The sequence below is a fragment of the Monomorium pharaonis genome, chromosome 11 (assembly GCF_013373865.1).
Source record: "Monomorium pharaonis isolate MP-MQ-018 chromosome 11, ASM1337386v2, whole genome shotgun sequence".
Lineage (NCBI taxonomy): Eukaryota > Metazoa > Arthropoda > Insecta > Hymenoptera > Formicidae > Monomorium > Monomorium pharaonis.
This window is the reverse complement of record NC_050477.1, coordinates 4,532,869-4,546,435: the sequence shown is the minus strand read 5'-3', so window position 1 is coordinate 4,546,435 and position 13,567 is coordinate 4,532,869. Positions and strand designations below refer to the sequence as shown.

The 13,567-nt window shown below is 38.8% G+C and overlaps 2 long non-coding RNA genes across 2 annotated transcripts; one reads left to right on the top strand and one right to left on the bottom strand.

Moving 5' to 3' along the window:
• Nucleotides 1-4,870: 4,870 nt before the first annotated feature.
• LOC118647886 lies at nt 4,871-7,951 on the top strand. Its single transcript, XR_004965045.1, has 2 exons — nt 4,871-7,433; nt 7,713-7,951. It is a non-coding gene; the product is annotated as an uncharacterized LOC118647886 (long non-coding RNA).
• A 4,561-nt stretch (nt 7,952-12,512) lies between these two features.
• LOC105836347 lies at nt 12,513-13,561 on the bottom strand. The gene is made up of 2 exons (XR_004965044.1): nt 12,971-13,561; nt 12,513-12,881 (listed from the first exon to the last, which is right to left on the bottom strand). It is a non-coding gene; the product is annotated as an uncharacterized LOC105836347 (long non-coding RNA).
• Between the last annotated feature and the right edge of the window lie 6 nt (nt 13,562-13,567).

The window sequence follows — 13,567 nt, the reverse complement described above, 5'->3', positions numbered from 1 at the left end:
ACTTGCTGGAAAGCTTCTACTAATAAATTCTTATTTATTAAATATCAAATAGATCTTCAATTATAAAATCTTTAGATAACAGAGAATTTTCCTGTATAGTTTTTAAAGATATAGATAGACTTCTTTAACCATTCTTCACAATTATTCTATCGTAACAAAGTAGTTTTGTATTTTGAATAGAACGAAGATTACGCGAGAAAATCAGGCGCGATTTAAACTTCGCGCGCATCGCGGCGAGCGCGCGCGGCGCCGCCTGGCGGCGTCCGGCGGAATCTGAGCCGCTGCCCCGGCGCAGCGACGACGTATCGAGGAAACGAGCGAGCGAGCGAGCGAGTGAGTGAGCGAGCGGAGCGTGCGAATGCTCTGTTGCTGCTGCCGCTGTCGCTGCTGCTGCTGCTGCGTGCCACAGTGCAACGCCATTTTCTGTGCCCGCGGTGAAGTCGCGTTCTTTCGGTGCGTTCGTTCGTTCGCGCGGGATCGAGGACGTCGCGACGTCGTGTCGGCCGACGTCGCCCACGTTGATCACGTCGGCCGCTTCACCTCCACTCGTCGAGGACTCACGTCGTCCTGCTTGCCCGTCGTTTAATCCCCTGCTCGTCCGGGTGTGTGTGTGCCTGTTCTCAGCTTCCCCGCCCGGGATATGCGCGGACACGCGGCGGACGGCCGTGCGACGGATACGACGGATAATACGATGGTGAGTGGCAAAACGAGCGTGAGTTGTTGAGCGTATGCGAACAAGAGAGAAAGAGCGAGAGCCACGGGGCGAGAGATTAATCGGGAGCGACAGCGACGGAGAGAGAGAGAGAGAGAGAAAGAGAGAGATAGGGAGAGAGATAGATAGACTGGAGAGATCCAGAGTTCCGTGTGTTCCCGTTGCGACGTCTTGTCAGTCGGTCTCTTCCCCGCTCCGTCGTCGCGCGGCCACGATAACGGAATCCCGCAGAGTTCGATAATAAGCCATAAGCCGAGCCGCGGCCCGTCCGAGGAAAGACGACGAGATTGCCGCTGCCGTCGCCACCGCCACCGCTCGATGGGCGGCGGTTTCCCCGGGGGGGAGGGAGCGGCACATGGCCGTCGTCGCGTAGGGCACGGAACGCCGGCTGTCCGTGCAGGGGGTGGCCCTCCCCGAGAAGTGTGTGTGTGTGTCTCTCTCTTTTCTCTTTCCGTCTTTCTCTCGCTCATGGAGCGAGCATCTCCAGCGACGGAACCTCCGTCTTTCTCTCTCTCTCTCTCTCCCTCTCCCTTTCCCGTCGTTCGACGACGCTGCTGTCTCCCTGTTGACAGCACGACGCCGATTGTCGAACGTTGCTGTTACACTGGTGGCGGTGTAATTGCTAACCCCCAACGCGCCAACGCTCCCGTAGGACGATAAAGATCCGGTACCACCGGGTTGAGACTGATTGAGTAATGTGTTGAATGATTCAGTAGCTCCATTTTGGAGGTGGTCTTTTAACATCCTCTCCCCTTCCCTCCCTCCCTCCCCTCCAATTGAATCGTGGAGAGACGTTTTAACTCTACTTTATATCTTTTAAATTTTCGTCCCTGTATAAAAATTAATTTTGCGCGATTGATTTGGCTAGTTTTGTTGTAATTTTGTTGTCGAGATTAAGACTCGAGATAAAGAGAGCGAGCACAGTTACGTGACGAGAATATCGATCGGTATTGGCGTTGATTTTCTCATCGACAATCTTGCCGTTTCCGTCACTTCACGTCGCTTTCGTGCTCGACACTCTAGGAAAATCGTGAATCATTCGATGCAAATGCATAATTAATCATAAAAACATTATTACATAATAATAATACATAGGATTTATTTTTATTGCTGCACTCGATTACACTGAACAGTCAGCTTCCAGAGTTGAAGCTCTATGTGTTTTTTTTTTAAATATTATATTTTATAATTATTTGTCCTTTTTTTTTAATTTTAGAAATTCTAATTATGTGACCGTTGATTCTTCGAGACGTAGTTTATAATTGATAACTTTCTAATTATATGTTTTAGTAGTTAAAAAATTTTTTTAGGTAAAAAATGCTATTATTTTACTAATGACACGAAAACATTTATCATTTATCGAACAGGGAGGAAAGATTCGAAGATTATAAGGCTTTCGGGCGGAAATTTTTACTGTACCAGAATTTTCCCTCTCACTTTCGCTTAATTTCTCAAATATTTTTATGTCTATTTCAGTTTAAGCATAGAGAATGTAGATAGATCAGTTGAACTCTACAGAAAAAAACACTTGGCGTCTTTATCATTCGATCGTTTAATTCTTGGGACACCTATCTTACCGTGTTTATGATAGCGCTTATCATCCTTATTAGATTTTCCATCTTTGCGTCATAATATCGAGAGCCACGCGAGCGCGAGTTTCCCGAGGATTTTTAGGGCGGGAGATCTCGGTGCCCTTCGTGCCCACGCGTTGCGTAGGTTGCGTGTGCGTGCACGGGAAACGTGGAAAACACGACGGTGGGGAAAAGCTCGAACGTGAGAAATTACTTGGGGAAAGGGGGGGGAAAGAGAGTCCGGTGCTCCGTTTCACGACCGGAGGCGAAGGGCGTTCGCCGGGAAACGTGCGCCGGGAGTATCGCGCGATGTAAATCAACGATCGTTTAAAAATAATTTGCGTGTGAAGCGAACGCGCGTCGTGTCGACGGCGCGACGCAGGGTGTCCCGATGCGTATCTCGACGTGAACGCGTGTTACCCGACGTCGATCTCGTCATGTGTATAATTGATAATCATCGCGGTTCGATTGTGCGTCTCGCGCATTCAAATTACAGAAGCGAACGAAGATGAAGTGATACAACATATTCTAGTAAAATCGCTCATTTTTTCAACGGTATCATTCTCAACAAAAGTTTGAATGATACCGTCGGATTTTATTGCTCTTGAAGGATTGAAATTTTAATTTCAATTATTTTTTATCATCGAACTAAAACTATTCATGTGAGGGAGCTTCAATCGATAATGCAACTTGGTTTAATTTAACGACATTAAGACTTCCATTCCGTTTTTTTTTAACATCTTGAACAAATTATTTCTTTACGTATTTTTATTTAGAATTTAAATATTCCGACATATCAAGCTTCGATAAAACTTTATATTTTTTTCATGTAACCGCTCAATATCCGTTGTTTTAATTATTTATTTGTATCTATTTACGATCGTTTGAAAAAGTTCTATGTCCTAATTATTTTATATAACGTTAATGAAACCGCTGTGGAAGACCAAGTAGGTCGAAACGTTCGCATTGACACTGTAACCAAATGACAATAAATTCACGAGTTATATTTTTACATCCTGCTTGCTCGTTCGTTGGCCTTAATGTACTCTGAATATTTGAAATTTTAATTTACCGCAGGCTCGAATCGGAAAACCGAGACTGTATATAAAGTGAGAACGATTCGCGATCACTCGACAAGTCGGCACAAGGAACGATCGTCCGTCTGACCTTTCCCGCATTAATTTGTTAATGAACCGTTAGATCGCGGTCGTCGCGCGCGCGCGTGTGCACGCATCCTACGTACGCGTGTGTACGTGCGTGCGTGCGTGCACGCGACGCTATCGATTGACGACCGTTGACACGCCAAGTCATCCGCTCTCTTTTTTTTTATCGTCTAGATGCGAGTTCTCTGTCACGATTGTTTTTTTCATTTAAGCCAAATTGTCTTCAAGGATCTTCGACACATCTTCAACACGTCCCGGACATTCGCTCAAGTTATTATTTTGAAGTTTCGAGATCGCGTTGCTGAAACTTCACGAATTTTTTTTTCCCTTAACTTTTACATTTTTAAGATTCGACACGGCGGGAGCTTTTAGGCTTTTGTCGATGTCTCCGAGAATTCTGTATTCTTGAAATTGTGAAACTTTATTAGCTGGGTCTTGGGATGATCTTTGTGACCCAATTGGATCCGCATTTACCCTCTCGGCTCTCTGTTGACATTCCCAATGTAGCTCGAGGGAGAATGCGACCGGCAAGCCCGACCCTCTTATTCGCCCACGGTTATTCGGCTAATCTTGGATCATCTTCCGGTAGATCTCCCTTAGCTGCTGTTAGCAACCTTACCAATTTTATCTGAGGCCGGTAGGCAAGTTGAGTTAGTATTATTCTCGTTCAAATTTTTGATAACGCAATAAAACTGTTTGCTTGCGCTTTTTTTTTTACATATATGTACAGTTTGTCAAATGTAAAGCGTGACCAGTATAACATTTGTTTAGAAAACATTAATTAGAGCAAATAATTTACAGATTTAAAATCGTGTTTCTCTGTATACGCATTCGGAAGAACTAAAAGCACGCGAACTCTGTAGAAAACAGCGGCAAACATATAAAACTGCAGCTTCCTAGAAAGAAAATATGGAAAATGAAACTGTCAGATTGACAAATTTACTTTATCATAGAGGTATCTTTATATCAAGATTGCCAGAGTTTCCAGTTTTAATTTTGTCTCGACAATACCGTCAATTTAGTAGAAAAACATGTCTCGGAGGTGGCAAACTGCGGTATGACTAACATAAAAGTTATTACTAGATAACAAAAACTACCTCGACCAAGAAATGGCACTTTTCTTATTCTTTATGTATGAAATATATCGATCTAATATTTAACTTATTATTGTTACATAATAGTGTCGCAGTATTAATCCAGTACACAAAAAACAGCATGGAGTTAAAACTAATGTATTCTATTTAACAATCATTTACAAATAATAATCTTATTTTTATACACACACATAATAATTTCATCTTGTTGAAAGAATTTGATAATCTCAAATTTCAACAAACTATTATATCTGTATTTTAATATAATAATACGAAATAAATATAACGTTGAAATAACATTATTTTACTACTGAAATATTTCAATATTATAATAATTATTATTGGTACTTTATACAATTTTATTTCAATATCTAGAAAAAAATTCAAAAATAAAGATATTTTCAAATGATGAATCTTTTATTCTGTGTAACATGAGTGTGTACATTCACGTTCTTATCAGATCTATAAATACAATTTTTTTCTTTGGTGTCAGTAATGGTAGTGTTGTATCGATTTTATAATTATTTTATTAAGCACCTCTGGCACGTACAACAGTCATCGCGAGCAAATCGAGCACGTCGTGTCGCTTATAGACACTCTATGTACAATACTACCGTTGACTTTCCGGGTCTCCAGTGGCCGCGTTACCTTGAACCGGGTCGACCGCGTGCCGTCTTCGTCGCGTATAACATAAATATATACCGTGGCACGTTTCGCGAAATTTCTGCAAACGCATCAGCGATATTACGTAATTACACGTCGACGGCAGTCTCGCGCCTTGCAATCCTGTCACGCGCAATGTCGCGCCTCATTTCTCTCCACCTTGAGAAAGGTAGTTTCATGTAATGTCTTTTCTTCAAATTATCTTCAGTTATCTTTCATTTTCTTAGCAAGATGTCTTATGTTACAAGATCTTATTCTACAATAAGGATGAATAAATCAAGAACCATCGCACGGTTTTCTTCTCCGAGTGACACGAGAGATTTCACGTTAACTTCGTGCAATCGTCACTTATTTAATTGTAAAATGCTAAAGTAAGAAAATATGCTTTGTCGCGCTTTCTAATAAGTAAATCGAAGATACCCAGTTGGAAGAAAAGATATTAAATAATAATAATAATAATCTTTATTCTCTTCAACATTAAAATAGCCAAGGAGGGGACTTGGTTTACAATTTCTAACACATTCATCCGTCCATCCATGCATATTAAATATTAACCGATCCGAACTAGTCCGTTCTCCTTCGGTTGCCAATTCAAAATTGGATAATGTTAATATAAAAGACACTCACTCAGAAAGGATTTCTGATACTAAGACAAAAAATATTCTTGACATATTTAATCTTATTGCAACCTCATTGTATAAAAATAAAACAAGATTAAGATTAAATCAGAAATTTTTATCTTCAGATCGGTTTATTCTTAAATCTAAAATGTCACAAGATTGTCACAAATTTACTAAATCATTCTAAGAAAATTAATAAGATAGCATCAAAAGTCATTTTATTCTAGATTTAAGAACTTTCCATTTAAGAATAAAATATTCCCTCTTTGATAATAAATATGATTGGCGCTATATCGATTTTACGATAGATCGAAGGGTAATAGCATTATAGATCCAGAAATCTTTTCTGTGGGTGCGGAATTAAATTAGAATTACGTAAGAGATCGAGGAACAAACTTTCTCTTTAAAACGTCGTGCGCGCGAAACCGTCGTCGATAGTATCGGGGGAGTATTTTTAATGCATCCCCCATTTGGCACGAGCCGAAGAAGAAGCTTCGTGGGCTCCCGCGGCGTGACAGAAAAAGACGCGCGATGCAAAATCGATAGTCCCGGCCTTTATGGGGTGCCTCACGGTTCGACGAGGGTCGTGGGAAATCGCTGCGGAATCGCGAACGTTAACGTAGGAGAGGAGGGTATCGGCTTTGCCTCCTTTCTCGCTTTAGAAAAACTGCCAGAAACGTGCGCGCGATTACGCGTCTCTCCTCCTCCTCCTCCTCCTCCTCCTCTTACGCAACAGTCCCACACGCAATAATACCTGACCGCATTCCCGACCGAGAAACTGGGTTATTATACGTATTTCCAGTCGCGCGCGACTCGAAATGCAAACCGAGCGAAAATGACATTATCGCGTTATCGTGAATATTTCCGTGAGTATTTGTTTCTCGTTCGGAAAGAGAATTGTATCGCGTTTAAACTGGAAATCTTCATTGAGACGGAATTCAACAGCGCCAGGCGCAAGTTTCTCTTATCTTAATTATTATCTCGTGATTCAGGTAGAATTTCTTTTCAACTTAATTTTATAACAACTTTGTACGAAGAGAGAATTTTCTTTTTACTCTTAAAATCATCGAAATGGGATAGTCGTGGGGCAACGTGGTTTTCGCGAACACAATTTTACCGCAGTTTTAATAAAATTTTAGCAAACTGGTCTATATTGTAGAATAGAAACAGTTTGGTTAAATTTTATTGGAAGTAGCAAACTTCTTCAAGGTTCAATTTATCTCGCTACTACCACGAATTTTGCTCAGGTAAAATTCTCCCCGAGCGAATCCTGTCGGTGCCTCGCCAATGAGCTCGGCTAATATTACGTCGCACGCGAGGAGATCGGCCCTTCGGACTTCGTTCGGTGACTCGGGTTTGACTCGAGGCTGTCGTCGACGAGGCCGTACTCGTTTGTAGGAATCACGCTGCAGATAATATCGCCGCTGATCCGGCTTTAAAACGCGCGACTGGCGACGACTTAGTTTATTACAACGAGCCGCTTATTCGCGCTCCGCGAGCCCGGCGCTCTTGATTGACAAGCAATCTACCCTCGTGTAATCCTGCACTTCTTGAACGCATCTCTTCTACGGCCCAGCTGTGCCCGAGCTATGCTCGAGCTGTGCGATGTTGTGCGTATGCGGTTTGATCTTCCCTCGCCATTAATCGTACTTATCGTATCAGAGTCGTCTTTTACTATCAAGCTTCTGAATTACTTATCGTTATCAATGGGATAACAAAATAATTCTGTACACTTTAAAGAGAAATGAATTCTCAACGTATGAGAATATTTGATTTTAAAGCGAATAAGCGCATTAACTATTTTCGATATTTACTTCAATATTTACATTTAACTATTTGAAAAATTGCTTCTTTAAATTTTTAGAAACTAAGAACTTTATTTCTTTCAGGAAACCATTCGGCTACACGATTATGGTTTTATCACGAATTTTATATGGTTGCGGTTTAATCCCTGTTTGTGTGAAGACCTATGCAATTGAGCTTTATGAAGGAGAGGGAGGGGAGAGAAGGGGGTCCGCGTGGAAACTAGGTTGAGAGACGTCGCATTCATTGACACTGTTATAGTTATTGACATTGGTCAATAGGCGCGTATTTGAGTTAGGGTGAGCTGAACATCTCGATCGAATATGAAAAGGAAAAATCACAATACATATATATGCATATATGTATATAATTTTAAACGTCATTTAAATACGCGTATCAAAGAAAATATTAATGACATTAAAAGCACGATAATTGTCACTCTGTGGTCATATTATTAAAGAGAATAAAGATGTTATTAATTTATAAATCGACATAGAGAATGGAGTTAATCCGGAGTTATTAAGTCAACACAATAAGTTTGTTTTTGTCTCTCCTTTCGACATTGTCATCTTGACGGCTGCTTTCTTTTGGTACCGACGTTTTTTTAAAGTTTTACATGTCTAAATTTATTTAATCATCAAATTTTTATGATGTACGAAAATATGTAAGATTCATGGGAATAATCTATCGTACGTTGTTATAGTTTGATCGTGTTTTAATTGTGTACTTGATTTTATTGTTTGAATTTGATTTTGCCGCCACGGACCCATGATTCATTAAAATTTTATATAATATTTTTGTAATATAATATTGTGTCACTTGAAAAGAATCGTAAGCGACAGTCGAAATTGTCATGACACTTATTTAAAGTTCTCAATAAAATTATCAGTTGTGAGCCGATCATTAAGAGTTTTGATAATATTAATATAATTTTATTTTTAGATAAGATACTTTATTTTTTTTTGTTAAATTTATATTCCTTCAAAAATTTTGTTCTCTAAGAACCGCATACAATTTTTTTGTTTCCATAACATTTTTATAAAAACATTACAAATTAATTTTTAATTATTTAGCATTGACGAGAGACGAAAAGTCTTTTTTATTGTAATACATTTTTTAGATAACGCTTTTCTTCGATTCTTTTTACTATTTTTTTATTGTTTTCTACTTATACTCAAGAAAACATGTGTACGGTAGACGTAGATGTGTGTATTTGAACTCGAGTTTATGAGCCGACAATAAGTGACTGTGCGGATTAATCATCTCAGCGGAAATCTGTATGAAAAGTTGTAAAAGTTTTTCATCGAACAAATTATTTGCCTTGTTTTACCATTGAATACAAGGCTTTGATTCACATAAGCGTGTGGCTCGCATCTTTTTTACCCGCAATCAGGAAAATTAAAATAAGACTGCACGCGTTTGTTCACGATATCTTCGAGTAAATGATAACGCGGAAGCGTGTCCGCAGAATCAACTAACCGCGCTATTCACGAGGAAAGAAAGCACTGCTGCACACTCCGTCTTGTAATTCACGGTGTCAACGAGAGGGGTATTTCGATAGCAAATATACCGTGAGATAAGCAGATTACCGAGTTTTATTGCTTGGTGAATTAACACTTGATAGCAATTAGCGACATCTCGACTTTCGCGAACTCGTGTAGAAAGTTTTAGCTAAGCTTTTTAACAGAAAAAACAGCGATATTTAATTTTGTTGATTCCAGTTTTCACATCTTGCATCTGCAACATATAATAGTAAAATAATCAATCTTGTAAAAAAAAACGATTGCTTGATTTATTTTTTTGTTTTAGTAAATAATGGTTATCTTTAGCACAGAATATTTTCTTAATAATTCTCTTAAAATATACTTATAGATTTTATAAAGATTTATTATTATAAATTAAAAAAAATTTATACTTCTTTAAAGAGAACAAATTTTATCGAAGAAGAAAAATCACAATAAGAAGCAAATTAAATTTTTGTTTTAACTTAATAAAAATGATAAAAAATTCTTAATTTTAATATTTATTCTTTAGTGAAATATTAAATTACTAGGATCAAAATATACGCACTCAGAATATTTGAAGTAAATTTAATGTATTTATGATAGATTTGCGCGTGAACTTATGAAATGAGTAATATTTAACTTACAAATAATTTACTTATTTTTCTGTGTGTACATAGAGGCTGAAATAAATATTATTTGTTTCAAGTATAAGTGAACAAGTATTTTACAACTGCAAGAAAATATTCTCTGATAAGAAAAAATTCTTTGCAAAGATAATCCGTTACTTGAAAGAAGAAGAAACTGAAATTGCGTAAGTCTTTTTCTTAGCATAAAGACAATATTTTTCTGCGTGTGTGAAACTGTTTTGTTAAGGATTTAATTAACGCGGGATTTAATCATCGGTTAAAATAGAATTGCGAGAAGGAGTTTAATAGTTGACAGACGGTGATTTCAATCAAGTTTCGATCCTGTTGTGCTCATTGTGTAGGCGTTCACTGATGTCGCGTCATTCTATAGTCCTTATCGTTATCAGTGCACGCCCCATGAAGAAGGACAACGATTTTGACAAACGCATGTTCGTTCTCTCTCTCTCTCTCTCTCTCTCTCTCTCTCTCTCTTTCTCTCTAATTTATCAACTTATCGTCGCGATCTGTATCGGTCACACTCAATTACGCTGATTACTTACATATGACTCAAGAAACGCAGAAGTAGGTATATTTTTCAGGTAAAAAATGTAAAATACATCCTTTCACGAGCGAGGCACTATGGCGTATCCTTACGAAGGAAAATACTTCTCTAAAAATAAACTTATTGCCCCTTTTAAATAAGTCGATATTATCGGAATGTGCAAATATAGAGGGAGAACAGATCTTTCCAATTACAATAATAGTGATGTACATAGATGTTTATATTTAACAAGGACATGGATATTCTCGCCTGTTATCGCTTTTTTTTTTGTTCGAGTCTTGAAAACTCGCGATCGGAAACTGCGTGGACCTCGTACTTGAGAATCTGGAAAACAAGCGATTGTACAAGTGCCACGCTATAGTCGGGTTAATTCTGTACACAGCAACACTGTGTGGTGCACTGACCCTCGGCACGTAATCCGTTCGACTTCGCGATCCTTTGGAGGTCTATGCGGTCTTCAAAGTCTTTGACACGCCCGTACGTAGAGATATTTTCGAGTTCGGGGGAAGAAGGGGAGATAATCGTCTCGAACGGCGTCGTTCACGAAGTCATTGTCGTTCCAAGACAGAAGTCATTGTTCTGCTCCGACCAATTTACCGTTCTGATCTATAAAGGCCGCCTCTCTATCTGAGAAAGGGGATTAAATCTGTCCGCGGAGATACGCATCTGCCGTGCTGCGCGAAGTGGACTTGTGGTGTACACTCGCATTCGCGTTTACACGTACATTCCCACGTCGGTGTATATACGCGACTAGTAAGACCGGGATGCATCCGAGGTCGACGTCTCCGCATTCACCATGACGAATGTTACTCGATACTTTTGCGTTACTGTCCACTCGTGGTCGAGCTTTTTGTTCACCGAGCCCCTCCCCCCTCCTCCCTCTTCTTTTCTCTGGTTCTTTCTTGGTCAAGACTTCTTTACCTCTTCTGGTAATTAGTCTCGTTCGAAGAGTGCTTTTGTATCCCGTGGGTCGTGATTCTCGGGAAAGCGGAGAGTACCATGCACTTATTTAATCTTTTTTTTGAAAATTATAAAAAATTGTAGAATTTTATTTAACCTTCGATTTAACGTTTGATCTGGATAGTTTTGAAGTTTAATAATAAACAAATAAATCTATAGGATTTATGCAAGATCTATGGACCATTGACAATCTGTAAGAGGGATCTTCGAAGATGTATGATCGATATAATCTCGACAAAAAGTGGCTTATATTATAGAGGACATAATATTTTTTGAAATTTTAGCATGTATTTGGATTCTATGAGAAGATCACTATTGGTTTTAACTACGTAAGTTGAATTAATGAAATGTTTCTCACTTAATAAGATTTATTTCTCAGTTTTGCCCTTAAAAATCTCGGACGTGCTATATATTATTAATAACTAATCTGTGTTTCAATTTTTAGCTACACTTGAAAATTTACAATAGCTTAGTTTTTAATTAATTTCTTTGTAACAAGAATAATTAATATGCAAGATTTTTATGCAGTGTTAAATATTTATAACAAAAAAAAAAATATGTTGGAGAGGAGGGTTAAATATGTATAAAGCTTAGAAAAGGGTTAAATAGAAATTCATTGCGGTACAAATTTACATTGTGCGGGAAAACTTTTACGATTAACTAGATACGAATGTAGAGATTTGCGGATGTAGTAGCAGCTGCTATTAACTCGGTGAACGAGTTTCTCGCTCCCTAACGTGTGCGTGCTTTTGAAAATTCTTTTTTTTTTTAAATGGTCGAACAAGGTTAACTAACCGGTTTCCGACATTCGATTCCCCTCGATTGAACACGCCGATTTCCAATGCGCGGCGCAGTTTACGATATCGCGTATGACAGAAATACATATTGCGTGACAGTAACCGGAAGTGCATACTTGTCGAACGTACTCGAGAGATTCTTTAACGCCCGTATATTTAGTCTCGTAGATTCTTCTAGTGAATACATCCTCGTGTAAATCTATAAATTTTTAAACCCATGATGCCTTAAAAGACATTAAAGTTTATGAATATTACATTTTACAATTTTTTATTTATAAACTTCAGTTTATATTTATTTGTATTTAAGTTTTTAATCCAGAAAAAAGGTAGATTAAAAAACAAATATAAGCTAAGGCTTATAAATAATAAATTTCTTATGGATACAAAAATAAAAAATATATAAAATACAAAAAATATATAAATTCTTAGTGTCGTAAATTTTTTAATTGTTTTTCTTTATTTCCTTTTACACGTACTATTTGTATTTTTTAAATTTTCGAAATGAAGAATTGCATTCACGGAGCGTACGAACGTGAGGTATGACGTCACCAACTTTTATTATCGAGGGGTGGATTGTAGTTCCATAATATCGAAGAAACCGACGCGTTGCACCCTCGACATACGTTCCCCCGCTGACTTGGTTCGAGGCGAGGGTCGACGAAAATATCTTCAGGTTCTTTATTCGATGAACGTGAGGCGCCGTTGTGTTTCAACGTAACGGGTTGTCGTTCACCGTAATCCTTTGTCGTCGTCGTCGTCGTCGTCGAAATCGCTTGATTCCAGGAGATCCAAAGAACTTGAGAAACTAAAAAAAAAAAAGGACAGAGAAAGAGGAAAATCGAGGTGCAATGTTTCGCATATACGATTTTCCCTTGTCGGCGTTTCGGATCATACCTTGTATAAATCATCTGCTTTCACTCGACGGTATGTCGAGCATAATATCGAGAGCGTGAAATTCGAGGCGCGTTACGTCGAGATTCGGGCGCGAGCCGATCGTTAATTGTCGACGGGCACGGCGCGAGCAAATCGATCCTCGGCATTCGCTGCCTTGCTCGCCCGCAAGACATATTGATCAAGCGGCTAAGTCGACGACAGACACATATATGTATATGTATGTAAAAGGGAATCTATCGCGAGCCGCCTTTCGAACGGAATCCAGCGTGATTTTATCAGACGAAATTAGATCACTTATTGGCAATATTGTACAGAGATGCGAAGGAAGAAAGAAGTCGGCTTGGAGATCCTACAATTTAATCTCGGGAATATTGAGAGTCAAGATGGATATTCGTGTAAATATAGCGAATATTCCTAGGGTCTTATAAACGAATGAAGATCTGAAAGTGGATCTCGTTTGTAAGGTTCCCAGAACCAGGTGTGAATTTTTCGAGATTTTGAGGACGACTCCGCAACATGAAATATTTATCGTCCTACTCTCCAAATTTCGTACGGCGAAAACTCACTTGAAGATCACACGAGTTCGTGTTTTCACTT